General features: G+C 30.9%; 1 protein-coding gene across 1 annotated transcript in view; it reads right to left on the bottom strand.

The window, feature by feature from the left end:
• LOC145295957 (uncharacterized) overlaps positions 1–20,460 on the bottom strand; it is a 118,363-nt gene extending 97,903 nt beyond the window's left edge. The window contains exon 1 of the mRNA XM_080141863.1: positions 20,376–20,460. The gene's annotated coding sequence lies outside the window, so the exon portion shown is untranslated. The remainder of the gene's footprint in view (positions 1–20,375) is intronic.
• Between the last annotated feature and the right edge of the window lie 1,600 nt (positions 20,461–22,060).

Genomic DNA, 22,060 nt, shown 5'->3' with positions numbered 1-22,060 from the left:
TAGTAATATTAATCTATTTTGGGTAGTAAATAATTCACAACCAGTGAAAGAAAAATTAGATAAAATAAATTCCAGAAGAAAAGCAAAGTCTATAGCTACATATGATTTTAGTATGCCATATACTAAAATTCCGAAAGAAAAAGTTATAAAAGAATTAAATGATACTGTGGAATTAGCTTTTGAAGGTGGAAAAGGTAAATATATAGACTTTTCAAACTCTAAAGCGTTCTGGTGTAAAAATAAAAATAGCAAAACTAGTGTTTCTAAAGGTATTTTAAAAATACTTGTAAGTTATCTTATTAAAGAATGTTATTTTCAAATAGGAAATAAAATATTACTCCAAACGATAGGTATCCCAATGGGATTGGATCCTGCACCATTTTCGGCAAATCTGTATTTACATAGACTCGAGTATATATATATATATATATATATATATATATATATATATATATAATCTCCATTCATGTGTAATCACCTTTTTCTTTACCATATTCCCTCTGCTTAACTTATTTTGTTTTCAAGTAAGATCTTTGACTTACTTGTTGTTTCATCAAATACTTCTGCATGCAAAATCCGATCCCACATTTTGCTAATTCCTACCCTTTGATGAGGAGAGTATTTCTTCGAAACTCCACGGATTAAGGACTATCCATTTATCTAGTGTTTCCTTTTCAGATTAAATATGTTTTTAACTCATTTCAAAGTGTTTTTTTAACATATTTTATTAACTGTTTGCTCATATATATATATATATATATATATATATATATATATATATATATATATATGTCATCACAAATAAAAAATGATATATCTAAAAACTAAAACATAATTTTCATGGGTGTAGGAGATTTAAAGATGACCTTATATGTATAAATGATAATGATGAACTCGAAAAAAAAAAAAAATCTTATATATCCAAAGGAGTTAGAATTGAATTGTGAACATAGAGGACAACAGGCTACATTTCTGGATTTAGATATAAAGATTGAGGAGGGATTTGTCTTTATAAAATATTTGATAAAAGAAACTCTTTCCCCTTTCAAATAGTGCGTATGCCGCATAAAGATAGTACCTGCCCTATTTTTATGTTTTATGGAACCATTACGTCAGAGTTTTTGAGAATAGCTCGCGTTACTTTAAAATTAATAGATTTTATACCACCTGTTTCTAGCTTAGTAATAAGGATGATAAAACAAGGTGGGGATAAAACTAAAATATTTAAACAGTTAAATAAAGCATTTGTTCGTTAACCTGATGCTTTTGAATCGTTTAAAATTAACCAGAATATATTAATTAAGGAAATCCAAAACTTTATTAGTAATGTATAAAATGTATTTATAAAAAAAAAAAAAAAAAAATGTATATATGTATAAATATTGTTTAACTTTTATATATATTTAATTTTCAATAAATAAGAATGTAAATATACAAAATACTAATCATAGTGGGGGTGATAAGTAGTCAAATGGATTAATCCTAATCTTATAAATACAAGACTGGTAAATTAAAAAATATATCCATTTTGAAATTGGAAACAGATGAATCTCACAGGTAAGAAATTCATTTTTATAACATGAATAGATTAAATAAAGCAATTAAGAATAGGAAACTAGATCTAATATTTGTAACATGTTTTTTTTTTCTAAGATTAAGGGAGGTGGTGTTTGATCAACACTGCTGGGGAGCCATGATGTAATATACTGTTTTGTTTTTAAATCACCGAAACCGTATTTCATGGTAAACAACTGATGATCCCTTAAAAAAATAAATTATTATTGGTACTATAGTGAATTCGAGAGAGCAAGTTGATGCAGGTGATTGAATGACTTACTAAATAGTTTTCTAACGAATAAAAAAAAAATTTTGTATAGTTTTAAAGGTTAAAAACTTCCAAGACTATATATAACAAAATAATTCGAAAATCGCAAAGTTCAAGCACAATTTAAAGAAAAAAATTAAAAAACACACAAAAAAAAAATGGTCAAGAAAAAAAATAAGTTTGCATTACTGTAGACATAGATTCGAAAACCAAATGTTATCAAAGGCAAGATAAGTTACTTTTCTACATAACTGGATAATTTTTTAGTGTTTTTAATATAAAGTGTTTATTCGGCTCGAAAAGCATAGTGTACGTATCGATGTATTTGAAAAATGCAAATGGCGGCAGACTTTGAATACGTAAGGAGTTAAAACTAAAACTATACAAAATACTGTTAGAAACCCACCGAATATATGTCAGCCCATGTTACGGTAACATATATTTGAGTGGGTTTCTAACAATATTTTTATTTTTAGCTCATTTTCCTAAACTTACGTATTCAACACAGTCCGTCGCCATTTGCAGTTTTCAAATACACCGGTAAACATTGTTTTTCGAGCCGAATAAACACTTTACAAATAAAAACGCTAAAAAATTATCCAATTAGGTAGAAAAGTAACTTATCTTGCCTTTGATAACATTTATTCGTTATATACTTGTTTGTTTGTTTGACAACTTTTTCGAATCTATGCGTATAGTAATACAAATTCAAAACTTACCAAAATAATCCGAAAAGCGTAAAGTTCAAGCCAAAATAATAATTAAAAAAAAAAAAGCCACACACGCCAAAATTTAATTCCTTTTCGGAATAATAAACGCTCCCTCGAACGAACTGCGTACAACATGGGGGGGGGGGGGAAGCGATGCGTATTTCGCTATAGGGGCCTAACGCCACGGTCATTAAATTTTTTTTAACATCTGACATATTTAAAACTGATAAATTAATGCACAATAAAAAAAAATAAAATAAATTAAAAATCATTTTCTTATTTCGAGTTATTTAATCAAACGAAAATGGCATTTTTTTCTTGATTCCCCCCCCCCCGTATTTCTAAGTTAAATTCAGTTTTTACGATATTTTTGTTTTATTAAATTAAGTAATTTACTAGAATGGCTTTTTAAATTTAGTTAAGTAAAAAAATTGAATTTTCACTTGATTAAATAATTCGAAATAAGAAATTATTTGTTTTAATTTTTATTTTGCAATAATTTCTATCAGTTTGAAATATGTTAAGCATGTACAAAAACAAAACATTGTTAATGATCGTTTTGGTAGAAAAAAAAAGAAGTCCACTGATATCGGCCCGCTGCTACGAATGTGGAATAGGTGCTGCATCAATGATGCACCTATTCCACATTATGCACTGCATCATGTAAGCGAGAAAAAGCGAATATAGTTAAGGGAGACGGCTCCTACAGGAGAACCAGAGTTTTTTTTTTTTTTTGTTTGTTTTTTTTAACTTTCACATCTTCGTAGTCTTACAAGCTGAGACTTTCTTCAAAAAACACAACTGACAGCCCTAAGCCAATTTTGATCTGCACCAACCAGACACTGTTCAACAATAATAGATCGATTTCAGATTTTAAATTTAAACGGAATGTTCATCTGCATTTAAATTAAGATGACCATATCTTCTTTGCTGTTTGCTTGCTTACTGTTTAAACTTTACACAACACGCCGTTTACACCGTCAGTTGTGACATTTGCCCGTTCTTTTATAAAAACAGAAGTAGGTGGGGGGGGGGAACCGTGTTACGGATGGTACAAATGAACACTAATACTTTTGCCTTCAAACTTTAATTTTCCATGAAATACTGTTTCCATTTCACTTCCTGTTTCTTCTTTAATTGCTTTTTGTTTCTTAAATTGTTAAGTGAAAGTACAAAAAAAATATATAGTTTATGAAAAATAAGTACACTGTTATAAAGTTTATTCTTCTCTTAATCGCTGAAAATTTCGTATTGATTGGATAATTACCTGATTTTTAGTAGATTTTTAAAGACTGTCCGTCAAAAAGTACTTACCTGCCCCCCCCCCCCCAGTTTTGGCGGTGCCTATTAAAAACATATCCAGTTAGGTAGAAAAGTAACTTATCTTGCCTTTGATAACATTTGTTTTTGACCACTTTTTCGAATCTGTACAGTAATACAAACCCCAAAAATTCTTAAGATGGAGAAGGTCAACCGGAAGTAAAATAAAAACAGTAATCGTAAAAATAACCAAGTTAATCAAAAGTAGCTAAAATTTTACCAAAGAAAGCACTTGTGTGACCATGCAATTTTTTTTTTTTTCTTTTTTTTTCTTTTTTGTTAGGTGGAAGTACAAAATAGTTAGAAAACACCCCACTTCCATGTTAAGAGTGGCTTTCAAAATATTTCAGCACAGTAACATAAGTACCAAAAGTATATCATATGCTAGTTGACCAAAAAAGAAAAATGAGATTCTACTTTTCGGGGCGATTACACGTAAACTGCTTGAAAAGTTGGGCATATATTTTAGAATTTAGCATGCAGATTTAACGTAAAATGATCACTTTTCGATTAATTAATGAAATGATCATCTACAAAAATATGGTATTTCTTCCCATATATTTTCCAAAAACTGAATTTTAAAAAGTTGTCAAATGTTATCAAAGGCAAAATAAGTTACTTTTCTACCTAACTGGATAATTTTTTAGTGTTTTATTTACTGTAACATGTTTATTCGGCTCGAAAAACCTAGTGTTTACCGATGCATTGGAAAAATTTATAATGGCGCCGAACTATCTGAACACGGTAAGTTTGGGAAAAGGAGTTAAAAATAAAAAGAAATATACAAAATACTGTTAAAAACCCAACAAATATGTCAGCCTATGTAACAGTAACATATTTCGGTGGGTTTTTAACAGTATTTTGTATATTTCTTTTTAACTCATTTTCCCAAAATTACCATGTTCAGCAGAAAGTTCCGCGCCATTTTAAATTTTCCAATACATCGGTGGACACTGTTTTTTAACTGAATAAACATGTTACATTAAATAAAAATGCTAAAAAATTATCCAGTTAGGTAGAAAAGTAACTTATTTTGCCTTTGATAACATTTATTTGTTATATATTTGTTTTGAAAACTTTTTCGAATCTGTATAGTAATACAAACCCGGTACAGCGTGTTTGATTTTCAGTTGGAACATTTGGAGAGTGCACAGCAGGTCAGACAAATTCAATTTCAGGACTGAATTGAAAATCTCCCAACAATAAAAGCATGTTCTTTATTACAATAGACTTAAAACCATTATAACAGCTTTTTAAAACACAAATTAGAGATTGTTTTGGAGAAAGATTTTTGTTACACATTTATTGAATTAAAATAATAAGAAACTTATAACAATAGTTTTCGGCCCCTGTTATGCACTCTCCAAATATTCCAACTGAAAATAAAGTTGTCCCTTCACACTAATGTACAAGTGCCAATTTTTAAAAATATTAATACCAGTTGAATCAAATGTAATTTGTAGAAGGCATAAATGTAATAAACACAAACTGAAGCAGATTAAGAATTGTTTTAACACAACTACAAATCTATGTGTATTGATAAAAACAATTCTTCACCTGCTTCAGTTTGTCTTTGTTACACTCCTACATTGTACTGCCTTCTACAAATTACATTTAATTACATACTAGACAATGCTTAAAGCAACTACATCAACCCTTTAATACCAGTTTATTTTTAAGTTTATTCTTTTAAATAGTACAAAACTTACGATGATTATAATAATTCTAGGATTGACCATATTTCGAAACGTATAGACCTTTTTCTTTTTTTGGTTTATCCGAATAAGCAAGAAATTACATAATTTATTTCATGCATTTTAAATTATCTTTCTTTGATATAACTTGTGTAACATCTTTGAAATTCATCTAACAAGACAGGAAAACAAATAACCCAAAAAGATTAAAGTTTATTAATTCCCTTAGAAACGAAGTTTAATTAGTCTTGTATACTGCCATGAATGTGGTTGTATATGTAATTGTATTAGGAGTTAAATCCCTTAGACTAATACTCACAAGTTGCCTCCCCCCTCCAAGAAACTGTATCTGTTCACCATGCTCTAAAATATAGCAGAATACACTGACCAGCAAACCATATGGACTGCTTGTAGTGTTTCTTCAACCACTGCATGCTTTGTGGTAGGGGTGAACATGAAGACGCCAGAACTACTTGAGGAAACAAAATTCTAGGATCAACCATGTTTCAAAATATACATGGAGACCTTTTTTCTTTTCTGTTTGGTTTATCCGAATAAGCAAGTCAGAAATAGTTTACATAATATATTTTATGCATCCTAAATTGTCTTTATGTGACATTACCACTAACCTCAATATTTCATATAAGGTATAAGAACCTAACCCCCTTAACTACCTATATTAGATCTAATTTAACCGTACAGTCTAAGTTTTTATCTACCACTTAGTTACTGAATTTATTTTAGTAATTTATCCTTAAGGAAAACTAATTACAAATGGGGGGGGGGGGTAGACTTAGGCCACCTATTCTTGCTACTACTAGTGACTATGCACTTTTGAGTAAGGAAGAGCTATCTTCAAACTTCTTTACAAAAGACAAAGTTCGACAGTTCGACTTTCAACTTATATGAAGTACAATATTTAGTTTTTTTGTTTTTTTTTTTTTGGGGGGGGGGTTCTCGTCTTTGTGCCATCTTTTCATGTTCTTTATGTATGTATGATAGTGCACAATGCCTCACCTATGTGACATGTAATACTATCCCTGTTACAGAACCGCAGGAAAAACAATTCTGGGCTTGGTGTTGCCACAAATACTACAACATGAAATATGCAACTTACAAAAAATATGCAACCTGGAACCCAGATGAAAGATCTGGGTGTCATGACCAGCAAGTTCTCCCTCGGTGGCCAGCATGGGGAACTCTGTCGTCATCCTGCGAATGTTGGCTCCTCTTCTAATTTCAGAAACAATAACACTGACATAGAACATGCAAGTATTCCCTCTAATTTGAGGTTCCAAAATAAGACAGATAAAACACAGGAGAACCAAAGTAATCAACACCAACCAAAAAACCGAAGGAAGAAATGGGCAAAAAGAATACTGGTAATGAATGGAATGCTATAACAAAAGTCACCCCAAAGACCCAGGATATCACGAACGGATGAAAGTTATGGGACATGACTAGTGATGACCATACATCAGAACAAAGAATCGCAGACCAAGTGAAACTTATCCTCAAGAGAGGCTGGCTTTTAAAGCTAGAACTGAATGAAATACAAAAGATAAATGATGGAACAGACAAAGAAACGCGTCTCAAGGAGTTCCAAAACATTGGCACTCCAGAGGAAGAAAAGCTGCAAATGTTGGATACCAGAAACATGGAGACTGAGACCTATGAAACAACAAAACCTAATGAAAATGAATTAGCTGAAGTACAGAACATCAAGAAACTTATGAACAAAGAAAAAAACAAAGCTTCTATCCTTAAGAAACCAAGATTGGAAAAAAATAGAAACTGAAACAGAAGATGGACAAACTTCTCCTACACATCACAACAAACAGATCTAAACAATTTAATCTATGCAGGTGGCAAGACAGTAAGTATGAAGTTTAAAGTAGAAAAAAAGACAAAGAAAAAGGACCAACAAAACTTGAATGGGAATTGAGGCTAGAAACCCAGATCAACAAACTAAAGAAGTCAAAGCGATAAACAAGATGAAAACCACTAGAAGGAGTTGGAAAAGTAGAAATACGATAAGCAGCAAAAGAAGCGAGACTAAGGCAATACCGATACAAATTTGAACAATGCAAGCAAAACAGGACCTTTTGAAAATGACGAAAGCCAATTTTACCAAAATGTAAATGGGGGAGGGGGACGAAAACAGAACAACCAGACCCAGCAGAAACAAAACATTACTGGAGACAGATATGGGAAGAACGAAATGACCATAACAGAAAAGCAGAATGGTTGAAAGAAATGAGTCACAGCAAATTGAAGGAACAGAATGAAATCAGCAAGGAAACCCTCAAGATAACCCTACAAAAAATGGCCAATTTGAGAGTACCAGATCATGAGGAAATACATGCCTATTGGTTTAAGAAATTCATGACACTACATGAAAGGCTAGTTCAGCAACTGAAGACACATCCATGAAGCACATGTACCAAAATGGATGACCAAAGGTAGAGCCACATGTCGTCTGCAAAAGGACACAGAAAAAGTTGCTATCCCCAGCAACTACAGACCTATAACCTGTTTACCTTCAATGTGGAAAATACAGTACAACTAAGAACAAATTTATCAGTCACTTCATAACCGTGGACTACTCCCAGAGGAACAGAAAGGATGCCAAAAAGGAAAGAAATACACAACCTATTACACAGATCAAAAAATTCTGAAGGAGGTCAAAAGTAGAAAAAAAACTTAGCCATGGCATAGATAGACTATAAGAAAACATGATAGAATCCTGTAAGCATAGATAATAAAATGCCTAAGAATGTACAAAATACCAGGTAATATAACCAACCTGATAGAAAATGCAATGAAAAAATGGATACTTGAACTGACAGCTGATGGACAATACATAACAAATCAAAATACAAAGAGGGATCTTCCAAGGTGATTCCCTATCACCATTACTGTTCAGTATAGCCATGATGCCCCTGAACAACATCCTAAGAAAATGCCAAGCCGCATACAAGTTCACTAACATGGAAGAAAGAATGAACCACCTAATGTACACGGATTAACTGAAACAGTTTGCAAAAACAGAACTAGAAACACTAATAAACATGACCAAAATCTTTAGTCAGGATATCCAAATGGAATTCAGTATGACCATGAGGGGAGAACTAGTATAGTACTGTGCAATCAAATAAATGAGGGCACTAGGTGAACATGATAGTTACAAATACCTGGGAATGCTGAAAGCAGATGCCATTAAAGCAATGAAAATAAAAGAAAATAGGAAAGGAATACCTCAGAAAAACAAACCTTGAAACCAGACTAAGCAGTCAAAACCTAATTAAAGAAATAAACACAATGGTAGTGTTACTAATAAAATACTCTGGACCATTTATAAACTGGACCAAAGAAGAAATCTTGACCAGAAGACCAGGAACTCATGAAGATGCACAATGCACTACGCACGAAGGATGATACTGATCGACTATATGTGAAAAGGAATGACGAAGGAAGAGGACTGGTCTGTATAGAAGACTGTAAATAATACGTAAAAAGGATTAGAAAAATACATAATGCAGAAAACTGAAAGAATAATTACTGCAGCAAAAGACATGGAAGAAACAAACAAGATAAAAAAGATGAGGAAAGAAAAATGGGAAGGGAAACAATACATGGATGATTCATAAGGATTACAAAAGAGACAAATGAAAACACTTGGAAATGGCTACAAAAAGGTTAGCTTAACAGGGTAACTGAATCACTAATAACAGCTGCACAAGATAATGCAATTAAAACCAATCACATCAAAGTAAGGATTGACAAGACACAAGAAAACAGCAAATGCAGACTGGACAAAGAGACAAAACAAACTACATAAGTGAATGCAGTAAACTAGCAAAAAGAACATAAAAATAGACACGGTCAAGTGGAGAAGGCGGTTCATTGGCAATTATACAGACAATTGTATCTTTAACACACACAAATGGTACAAACACAAACAGTAATGGAAAAATGAAAGTCACAAGATCCTATAGGACATACAGATAAACCCACCCAAGCAGGAAGATCAGATGTCATAATAGTTAACAAGGAAAAGGCTTGCCAGATTGTAGCTTTTGCCATTCTAGCAGATCAGAGTGAAGATCAAGGGGAATGAAAAGTGGAGCAAATATACGGAACTATCCAGAGAGCTGAAAGGGATCTGGAAAGAAAGTAAAAATAACACCACTAATAGTAGGAGTACTATGAATGATACCAAAAAACTTTGAAAAAAGAATGGGAGAGATTGGAATCAAAGGGATGGCCGAGAAAATACGAATTTCAATAATGAAAACTACAAAAATATTAAGGAAAACCTTGTAATGTGGAGACTGACACCACACATGAACTACACTCAAACTGGACATAGAAACGGCTAGACGCTAAACACAAAGGAATGTCATGTGAAATCATGAAAACTGATAAATGAAAAAAAAAACTCTCCCACCTTTTTTTTTTTTCTTTTTTCCCCGTGAGTCACCATAAACAGGCAACACACCAAATAATGAGGGTCAAGGAGAAGGAAAAGATTGAGAAAAAGCACTAGCCAGATGTTCAAAGAGGACTGGGACCTTGGGGAGGCTTATTGTCACCCAAATTCCAGTGAAGACCAATGGTCGCTGCTAATGAGAAATCAATGGTAAGTGGCTGTTGCGATAACGCAAATTCTTTTGCAAAGGTTATCGAAAGAGGTGGAGAGTACTGGAAATCTGAGGAGACTTGTTGTCACTCAGACTCCAGGGAACACCAAGCTCTTCTCAAAGAGCAATCTTTGATGGCTTGTATGAATACTCCTAGTGAGTAAATAATAACGTACTGAATGTTGAAAGGATAAGTGTGAACAAAAAAACTTGAACACAATGCATGCAGATATGATCTAAAATATTGTCAAAACTAATAAAAGGAACAACGTACCGAACAGGCATAAAAAGAATAACGGTATGAAAATAAAAATACTTGAACAAACGTAATAGAGATGATCTAAAATATTGCTGAAACTACTACTACTAATAATTTTGATAAGAACTTACCAAAAAGTATAAATGCATACAAAAAACTTGAACAAACGTTATTGTATCTCTTTTAATTTATTTTGTGTGTGAACATTTTTTTTTTTTTTTTTTTTTTTTTAACTAAAAACTCAGACATGGCTACCATTATCGATGGTGGTCATTGTTCTTGTAAAGGTGGTTACTGTCACTTTATTCCAAGGGATGGCAAACCAATAATACTACTCCAAATAAAAATTATAATAATAATACTAACAAAAGTATAAATATAAATGACAATAACAAATGCTTATAATACTATTACTCTTGTCAGTCAAAACTAAATGTGACTGAAACTAAGCAAACTTGAATAAACACAATTTACATGCATTTCCTCTAAAATATTACCAAAGAAATTTTATCAAACTTGCTAAAACGATAATTTATCTATTGTTTGTTTTGGGTGATGTAATCAAAAATGATACTGAGCAAAGTGCTTTCCATGTTCGGAAATAGTAATCCCTTAATTGAAGAACTGGTTCAAATGCTAAGTTGTTTGGCCAAGTGCCATTCCAACTGAATTAAGAATTAAAAGAGAGCATTCTATAAGTTCTAGGTTTAGACCAACATAATATGTACAAAAGTAATGTCGTTGTCGTGTATTACTTTGAAAACCAAAAAAACGGTGATGTAGAGTTTTGTGAAAGGACTAAAATCAAAGAAAATATTTGCTACTACCATTGTGTGATCATGTAGCTGAGAGTGAGGCAAGGACAAATTACTTTTTTTCTTTTTTTTTTTTTTAAATGGAGATGAAATGTATGTATTTTTGATCGAGAAGACGCTGCATTAACTTTGAATGGTGAGTGCGAAACATTTGTATAGGAATGGCCTCTTTGGTTTCCTATCGGTTCGATAGTTAGGGGGGGAATGTCATTTTATCATATACAGAGATATCTATAAATTATCTCAATCTACCATTCATTCTTTACGAAGTTATACATATTTTCTTGATACTAATTTGTTTTTGGGGTTTTTTATCTGTGCTTTTTCTTCTCCTTCCTCTTTAAGCCATTCGCCTACTCCAACCATATCTCCTATCATTTACCTTTTGTTATTCAGTTTACATGGTGGCAAACAAACGAGCAAAATAACAAACAAACAAGTCCGCACAGTTTGTAGTGATCCATTGGATAGACTAGTCTATATGTAAAGTTATCAAAAACTATCATTCATCCTTAATGATGTACTCCATTTTTAAGCAATCATATCCATTTTTTTTTTATTGATAATAATTCTGTTTTCTTTCTTTTCTCTCTCTCCCCCCCCCCCAATGAATATACCTTTAATTACGTCATGATCAATTCCCCTTCTGTTTTAATGGATTTAATCTTTTTGTGACATCATAATATGCAAGATCCATACACTAAACTTTCAAGTCATTGTATACATATAAGAAAATAAAATTTAAAAAAATCTGTATATAAGGAACACTAAATTAAAAATGAAGAAATCCTTACACTAGAGTTTCAAAGTATGCCTACTTCTCATCAGAGAAAAGATGATAGCAAAATATAATGAAATACTATTTCAAGCATAAAATGAAATTGCAAAATACGAATACTTTCATATTTGCATGAAAAGTTTTTGAAATTGCATAGCAAATGGGAGTAGCTATAGCAACAAAAAGTTCTGGAATATCAAATAGGTAAGGGAAGTCAATGAAAATCCGTAGGCTAAAATTCATATTTGGTAATATCCAGATGCAAATCCAAAACGGGTAAATCCAATGAGGTAAATTGAAATCCAAGGTAGAGAAGATAACTGTTTGGAGAACAGTTAATAAACAGGATATTTTCTAAAAAAGATTTATTCCTTTCAAAATAAGTTATTCTGAAATAAAATCAAAATGTAGAAGTCTCGGTTCTAATTAAACAAAAAAACAAAAACTCCTTATAGATGGGTTAAAGACAAAAGGAAGAAACGGGTAAGAATTATACTAATTTTCCCGCACTGAACATCAGATTGGAAAAAGTCGGCTGGAAATCGTACAGGTTACTATGATCCAGACATCAATACAAGTCTTTAGATTAAACATGTCAGATGTTAAAATCAAATAAACTGAATTTAAATCAACTACATACAAATATATTAAAAGATTATTTTTTTCTAAGATAGAAAAAGAACTTTATTAATAAGGTTTATTTAGAGCATTTTACTCTAAGGATATTAAATAAAATTAAAGAGAATTAATAAAATTAAACATTTAAAAGCATATAGACTAAATATTAAATCTGCGGTTATTCTAGAGATATTATTAGAAAGCATTGTTGCAAAAACATTTTATAATTTATAAAAAGGAATTTATTAATTGTAAAATGAATGTAAAAGAAAAAAAACTTATATGTATGTTTTTTAAAAACACTCAGTAAACACTTAGATAGAAATTATAACATTACAATAGAAAAATGCGAGTATGAAAAGGAATATGGTTAAGCTTAAACATGGAAAAGTAAAGGACTAGTTAAAACTGGAAAAGGACAAGATATTCTAGTAAAAATTATAAATTTATAACTTAAAATATTGTAGCATTTAAGAATTGATTATATAATGTTATAAATTGAATTAAAAAAAATTCTTAATGCTGCAATATTTTAAGTTATAATTTTTTTTTTTTACTCGTCTGCTTTCAATAACCCCCCCCCCCCCCAAAAAAAAATTATCAGCCTTTCATTCTGTTTCACTTGTTACTTTTTGCAAGAGCGGTGAATTGAGAGTAACAAGTCGCTGAAGCGACATGGTTGCTATGGAAACCAGTCATAAAAAAACGTTGTTCATCTCCTTACATTTTTTATGATTTTGAACACCAGTAAATTCACAACTTTCGTTTTACTGAACGAATATTGAAATTTTTTTTTTTTTTTTTTTTTTTGCAATATAGCTGAGAAGGTAATCTATAAATTGTTTGAAATTTGTTTGAAAAATGAGTGAGCGGTGAAGCTGCTTTAAAGCAGTTCTAAATTACTAAAATTGCCACTTAACCATATATTCAAACACTAGTGTTTGAATATATAAACATGTAGGAATTATTAGGAAACTATAATAACAAAGTGACTTAATGGGGAAGACTAGGCATTACCAAAAATCACCAAAATTACCCCCCCTCCATATGTAAAACGATGTAACTTTATTATAAATCAATATTATCAATATAACTTTTGTACCATTTAAAAGAAGGGCAAAATAAACTAAAAAAAATTTCATCGTACGAAAATAATGAAATGTCGAGACGAAAATCGTGTTTACATAATTGGCGCTATTTTCAAGCGCCAATTATGTAAACATATCCGTTTTTAATAAATCTAGCAAAAATCAACTAATGGTTAGATTTTCGTGAAATTTTTGATACTTATCCATTTTAAATCTAGTAAAATGCAGTTTCCGTAAAATATGAGGGGAAAATTTTTTTTTTTTTTTTTTTGGTGCGTGTCCCCCCCCCTATATATATATATTTTTTTTTTTTTTCGAAATTTGAACAAAATATATTTAAATCTATCGACATTTCCATTTATTATGAAACAAGAGTTCAAATAAGTAAAACATTTATTTTTAAAAAATTTAAATACACATATTGAACAAAAAATTACCTTGAAGTTGAAATTTAAAAAAAATGATATAAATTTAATGTTTTTGTTTTTTAAAATAGCGTTCTTTCGAGTTCATATATACTATAATTTGTCGAAATGCCAAGAAAAAAAACTTAAATAAATTGATTTTTTTTTAAAAGATTAAAACCATTAAAATTCCATTATTTCAAAATGCTCCGTTACAACATAGATTTTTAATTGTGTTTAAATATTTTTGAATATTAAGTTTTAATGTAAACATGACTCTTGTCCGTTATTTTATCGCCAGATTAAAAACAATTTGAAAATATTATTGCACAAATATTAAGCATTTTGTAGCCCCCCCCCCCCATGTTTCCTAGTCTCTTTTTACCGAACAAAATATGGAACCCCGTAGGTAACAAAATTAACATTCAGTAAAACCGTATTTCATATTTAATATACAAATGTTTATATTATTAATCATTAAACTGTGTAAATCTTAAAACCTAACAAAATTATGACAAAGATTAATTATTAATTGCAGTTTGAAGATAAACCAAGATTTTAAAAATCATTAAGTCGCTTTTACTTTTCCATAGTTCGTATAGTACACACAAATCTGACGTCACGGAAACATGCGGTCCAATCTTCACAATCGTTTGGCAGTCCCTAGGGAATAGTATTGTTATGCACAAGTAAATAAATAAATTAGATTAAAATAAAATTGATAATAATAAAAAAAAAAAACATGCAAAAATAAAATGAGAATGAAGTAAAAAAAAAAAAAAATATTAAAAAATAATTATACAGAATTAAAATCCTAAAAGGTTACGAAAAAAAAAAAATGCGGGTGCCCCAGCCCAACACCACCACTAGGTGTGTCAGAAATTTCGTGAAAATAGTGAATAATTCCACCCCATCTTTCCAAGCTTATAACTCCTCAAAAAATGTAATTCAAGCCCTAAATTTTTTTTTTCCAATTAAAGGAGCAAGGACCAAGGTTTCATTAAAAAAAAAAAAACTTTTTTCTTTTTTTTTTAAGTTTTAAACTTCGGACTTTACAGGTAAATTTCTAAAAAAAAAAACAGTACTTTTTTTTGTTTTAAATTTGAATATATTATTTATTGACCTTTTCTCTTATATTTGTGATATATAAGACTTTGGTACATAAATTATTTACTTTTTAATAGACATTTCAAAATGGGAGGCGTGAATTATTCGACACCCTGTCTTTCCAAGCTTATAACTCCTCGAAAAATGTAATTCAAGCCCTAAATTTTTTTTCAATTAAAGGAAAAAACAAATAACGTGGTTTAAAAAAAAAAAAAGGTTTTAAACTTTACAGGTAAAATTCTAAAAAACACTACGTTTTTTTTTTTTTTTTTTTTTTTTTTTTTAATTTGAATATATTATTTATTGACCTTTTCTCTTCAATTTGTGAGTAAATTATTTACTTTTCGGTGAGTAAATTAATTTACTTTTTAATAGACACTTGAAAATGGGGGGCGGGGCGTGAATTTAGAAAAAAAAACGTTTGTCTAAAATATTATATTCGGTTTATTGGAAAGAACATAAAATTTCACATTGACCCTGAAAATATCGTAAAAATAGAATCAATAGAAACATTTTGATAGATTTTTAAAGTTTAAAAATTGAAAAATATTGAGTTCGGAAAATTCATTACTGTTTAAAAAAAATATATTTCTATTACTTTTAAAACAACTTTAATAGTTTATTTTGGAAGTATAATCCATAAAGAAAATAAGCAACCCACTTTTAACAGAAATTACGAGATTTTTATATTTTATTCGCAGTTTCGTGTTAAGGGTGTCAAAAATTCCTACAAAAATTCTTATACACATACACCACAACAACCACTGCCTCCCGCCTCCTCCACAATGTAAACAGTAACATCTAAAAATGTTAACTGGTGGTGGTGGTGGCGCGTTACTTACGGAAAAACAGTTAAATTGCAGAAGCACCTTTTTCTGTTTACATTGGGGGAGGAGGCGGGGTGGTGTTGGGGGGAGCGCGCGCCCCAACACCACCCCGCCTCCTCCCCAATGTAAACAGAAAACAGTAAAATCTCCTAAAAATGTATTCTAATCGGTAAATGTCGGCGCGTTACTTACGGAAAAACGGTTAATTAAACTGCAGAAGCACCTGTTAAGCCATAAAAGTTTTCTAAGTGAATCCTCCCCCTTCCCCGAACGAAAAACAAATGTCTGGTGCTTATATTTTTGTAAACCGCGTTAAAAACTACGGAAGACAAAAAATAAAGATCTCCCCCCCCCAAAAAAAAAAGTACTATAATGTATTTTTTTTTTTTTAATTTTGTTTTAGACAATTTTTTCTTTGAATTTTAAATTATCCGTCAATGAAAAAAAACGTCTTTCTGACATTTACCCCCCCACACACACACACACACTTTTCTTTTTCATATAATTTTAAATGTTCCACAAAAGATTCGTACGCCATGTGAAAAGGCAGTTTGCTACGTGAAGGCACACTCACTCCATTGCCGTTGTTTAAGTTACCGCGTGCTCGCGCGTAGCGTAAACGGAAGCTGTAAAATGGCGGAAAGTAGTTAGTGGGTTCAGGAGTTAATACCATGCAAACGGTAAATTTGCGACGGGTTTGATTATCAGATTCGTTGTCAGCGACCGATTACCCCTATAAAAAAAAAATTAGTGATCGGTGTTCTATTGTAGCGTGTCATCCCTATATTTACCAACTGTTTTTTCACTGTAAAAAAAGGGTTTGTATTACTGTACACATAGATTCGAAAAAGTTGTCAAAAAAACAAAACAAATATAACAAATAAATGTTATCAAAGGCAAGATAAGTTACTTTTCTACCTAACTGGATATATTTTTCGTGTTTTTATTCAATGTAACATGTTATTCAGCTCGAAAAGCATACAGTGTTTATCGATGTATTGGGAAATTCAAAATGGCGCCCGACACTCTCTTTAACACGGTAAGTTCAGGAAAAGATGTTATAAATAATAAACTAGACAAAATACTGTTAGAAATTCGCTTAATATATGTTACTGTGACATAAGTTGACATATATTCGGTGTTTTTTAATAGTATTTTATCTAGTTTATTATTTATAACACCTTTTCCCAAACTTACCATGTTAAAGAGTGTCGGGCGCCATTTTGAATTTTCCAATACATCGGTAAACACTGCATGTTTTTCGAGCTGAATAAACATGTTACATTGAATAAAAACAAAAAAAAATGTATCCAATTTGGTAGAAAAGTAACTTATCTTGCCTTTGATAATATTTATTTGTTATATATTTGTTTTTTGACGTTTTCGAATCTGTGTACAGTAATACAAACCCTAAAAAAAATTACTTTATGAACTTCGGGGTTTGTATTACTGTCACATAGATTCGAAAAAGTTGTCAATAATGAATACGTACAATTTAAACTTTTTTCGATATTTTCATTTTTTTTTTTTTTTGTCTTGATTAAACTGCACAAGTACCAAAATGAATAAAAACATTCGAAGTGGAAAGCATCTTTCTATCATTGAATGTAAACACGTTGTGTATATAAGCAACAACGGTGTTTCCTTACAATAAACCCTCCATTAAAAAACATTATTTAGAGTCGAATTTTTGGCATGTGTACTCAATTAGTTATACACTTTTTAAATCTGTATTTCGAAACTATTTCATTTTTATTAGATTTATTTACATAAGAAAACATGGCGACATTTGTTTAAACTACGACGGGACAAAATGCTCAGTTTTGAGTTTGTAGGCAATTTTCTTTTTCGTACTTCGTGCACGTAAACGTCACATATAGTGAGCATTTCAGCTTGAAAAACGTACATTGTTTACCGATGCATTGGAAAATTCAAAATGGCGCCCGACTCTCTCTTTAACACGGTAAGTTTGGGAAAAGTTATAAATAATAAACTAGACAAAATACTATTAAAAAAACACCGAATATATGTCAACTTATGTCACGGTAACATATATTGAGCGAATTTCTAACAGTATTTTGTCTAGTTTATTATTTATAACACTTTTTCCCGAACTTACCGTGTTAGTGTCGGGCAACATTTTGAATTTTCCAATACATCGGTAAACACTGTATGCTTTTCGAGCTGAATAAACATGTTAAATTGAATAAAAACTCGAAAATTATATCCAGTTTGGTAGAAAAGTAACTTATTTTGCCTTTGATAAAATTTATTTGTTATATATTTGACAACTTTTTCGAATCTGTACAGTAATACAAATCCAATAAATCTTTATTATCGAAATGTACAGAAGTTCGAAGCGTTTATAATCATATACAAAACTTAGTTTCTTTAAAAAAAAAAAAAAAAAAAAAAAAACAGTAAAAACCGTTTTGTTATGGCGGGGTGTTAGTAAAGAAGCACCGGCAACATTGATTTTTCGAAAAAAAAAAAAAATGCTTATTTCAATCACCAAATTATTTAGAGTAAAATGAGTTTAGCATTATTTCCAAACACCTTTTTTACTTTAACTATGTGTTGATAAAATAAATTTAAAAACAAAACAAACAAAAACAATATTAACAACGGTAAGTAATTGCAAGTTTTATTGTAAACGTGAAACGCCGAAATTAAAACTAGGTCGAAAAAATATAGTTGCCATCTTTTATAAACAAATCCAGAAAAGAGGTAAGAACTATTAGAAACTTTGTAAATTTAGAATATTTACCTTTTATTTTATTTGAACTTTTGGGATGAAATAAAGATGATTTTTTTTTTTTAAATGGGATTCTTAAGTTAAACTTATCAAGCCATATCACTAAATTATGAATTGAACTCATTTCTAATTTTGTTAAGGTAATGTTTTTATTCCTATTTATAAAATGGGTGCTAATGCAGAGTGATCCGCGCTATTTTTTACATCGTATTTCCAAGTTTAATTAGTTTTGTTTTTTTTTTCTTTGTTTTTTTATTCAATTGTAAGGATGAAGTACAGAATAGGTACAAAACACCCTCCCCTCCCCATGTTAAGAATGGCTTTTTAAATAATGTTATTTACGTACGGATAACTCTGTGCTGCACTAGTACCATAAAATGTTTGGAAATGGCTGCCAAAATTTTTTAAGTCAGTTTAATTGACTTTCTTTTAGTTTTAAATTCTTTAAAATTCCTTTGAAATTTCAGGTTTGTATTACTGTACTGTACTGTACACATAGATTCGAAAGTTGTCAAAAAACAAATATACAACAAATAAGTTATCAAAGGCAAGATAAGTTACTTTTCTACCTAACTGGATGATTTTTTTTTTTTTGTTTTTATTTAATGTAACATGTTTATTTAGCTCGAAAAACAGTGTTTACCGATGTATTGGAAAATTAAAAATGGCGCCCGACTCTCTCTTTGACACGGTAAGTTTGGGAAAAGGGGGTTAAAAATATACAAAATACTGTTAAAACCCCACCGAATATGTCACTGCTATGTCAGCCTATGTCACGGTAACATATTGAGCGAGTTTCTAACGGTATTTTGTCTTTTTTTATTTTTAACTCCTTTTCCCAAACTTGCCGTGTCAGAGTAGGGCGCGGGCGCCATTTTTGTTTTTCAGTAAACACTTTTTTTTTTTTTTTTTTTTTTTTTTCTTCGAGAAAAACGTGAAAAAATTATCCAGTTAGGTAGAAAAGTAACTTATCTTGCCTTTGATAACATTTATTTGTTATATATTTGTTTTTGTTTTTGACAACTTTTTCGAATCTGTGTATAGTAATACAAACCCATTCAACCTTTATTCCAACTTTTTAATAAACAGATTAAAATGGCGAATTAATCTACGAATAAACTGAAATGCATTCTGGTGGATTTAATTTCTTTAAGGTTTTTGAAAACTAATTTTTTATTACTTAACACTCGCATTTTTTAATTATTTCAATAAATAATTAACTAAAAATAATCCAATGTTGAAGTCGCGTAGAGGTGGAAAACACGTTCACAAAAGTGTTCATACGAAAATAATGGCGAAATCGAGGCATGGATATTGTTCATTAAGATTTTGATTCTAGAATTAATATTTTATTTCAAATATTTTGGAAGGACACAAATTATGGCAACACAATGCCATAATTTGTGTCCAGCGAAAAATATTTGATAAAACACGACAAAAAAAAAGCTCACAAACAAATGTTTTGTTTTGATGGAGTTATTGAATCTTAAAAACACACATACACACAAAAAGGCGATTAATAAAATGATTACCTTTGCCGTCTTGTAGTTTAGATAAGCAAAATTATGAGGAAAATACTGGGACATATTTGGGAGTACACCGTCTGTAAGAATGCAATTTGATTGGATATTGAAATTGACGTAAAGGAATATTAAAAGTAAAATGAAACAATATTGAAATTGAATTAAAATTAAATTGAAACAATATTACAAAACTGAATATTTTTTATTAAATGATTTTTATTAAATACAAAAAATTTGGGTACTTAACGGGAATCGTGGACCCATCATAAACTTTTAAATTAATTTTTTTTTTTTTTTTTAATGTCTGCTCCCTTTTTTTTCTTTTTTGAAGGTACTGAAGAAAAAAAATCTACCAAAAGCATTAGTTGAATATGTATGAAAAAAATAAATGTAACAAAACTAAAAATATTTAGTGGGGAAAATATAAAAATTTAAATAAAAAAAAAAATAAATAAATAAAAAAAACAAGCAGGAAATAAAAGTATGAATCAAATTTAATCAAAGAAATAAAAAACACTTCCAAAAATTAAATACACACGCGATTAAGAAAAAAGGCATATATATATATATATATATGCACGCACACAAAGAAAGTGAAAGAAAATCTTTTGCACATTTCGGGGAGCAGATATTAAAAACCCCGTTTACGCAAGGTCCCAAGTGTTTTGTTAACTGATTTAATTAGAAATGATATTGTTCTCGGACGTTACATTTTCGATTCTTTTGCTTATTAATGATTTTGATTTGAATTTTTCTAATCTATCTATACTCCTATAAATTCGTTTTCCTTTTGTGTGTATTCATATTCATATTAAAACCCCTCTTTTCTATTAGTATTTATTTGCTTTCCCACCAAAGCAAAACGTGACATGAGATCGTTTTTAAAGTGGGGTTGAACCAGTTCCCCGAAAAAAAGGGGAAAGGGCACTCTGGCCGGGTCCAAAAATAGTAATTGTCCCAGTATTGAGGGTTTCCCCTCCATTGACTGGAAAAAATTACCTTAAGTGCAGCATCTGCAGAACAGGGTATTTATTTGCTCCCCCACCGAGCAAATTAGGCACAAGACCGATTTTTAATGGGAGAAGTGAAGGGGAAATGGGGACCAACTCTGTGGGGAGTAGGGGAGCTGGATAGTGACAGTTGGTATGAAGGGTCGCCCCTACATTGACCAAGGTCTTATGTGGGGTTGTCCCCACATATAGTCTTTGCTTGCAGTATCTGCCAGAACATATACTACGCTTTGAGATAAATCCTTTATTCATGTTAAAATACATTGAAAATCAACAATGAACAAAAAACTTAGGCACATGGCCAACGCAAAATGGGGGGATTGTGGAGGTCGTTGGTCATCCTTGTCCCTCCAGAACTAAACAAAATCAAGTTTCTCCCAGCTAGTATCTTTCACCATAATACCGCATTCACCTTTCCATACTGGGGGACGTCCTACTTAACTCCCAATTTTAAACATTTTTTATTGCCGTGTAAAAACAAAAAAAAAAAAAGATAACAATAAAATGGTACAATAATTCATTTGTCGAGGGCGTGAGGGGGGGGGAGGTGATTAGTAGGACCCTCCCAACCCAGTCTAATTGATAAACTGCCCGTTCCACTAGGTTTGTAAAAGGAACCTTGTTTCTGTGGGTCAGTCTCTAAGTGGGGATGTCCTCTAGATGGGGGTGAATGGAGAAAAGAAA

Source organism: Euprymna scolopes, chromosome 16, assembly GCF_053919585.1.
Source record: "Euprymna scolopes isolate OS-2025 chromosome 16, ASM5391958v1, whole genome shotgun sequence".
NCBI lineage: Eukaryota > Metazoa > Mollusca > Cephalopoda > Sepiida > Sepiolidae > Euprymna > Euprymna scolopes.
The sequence above is the reverse complement of the archived record's forward strand: the minus strand, read 5'-3'. Positions and strand labels throughout refer to the sequence as shown.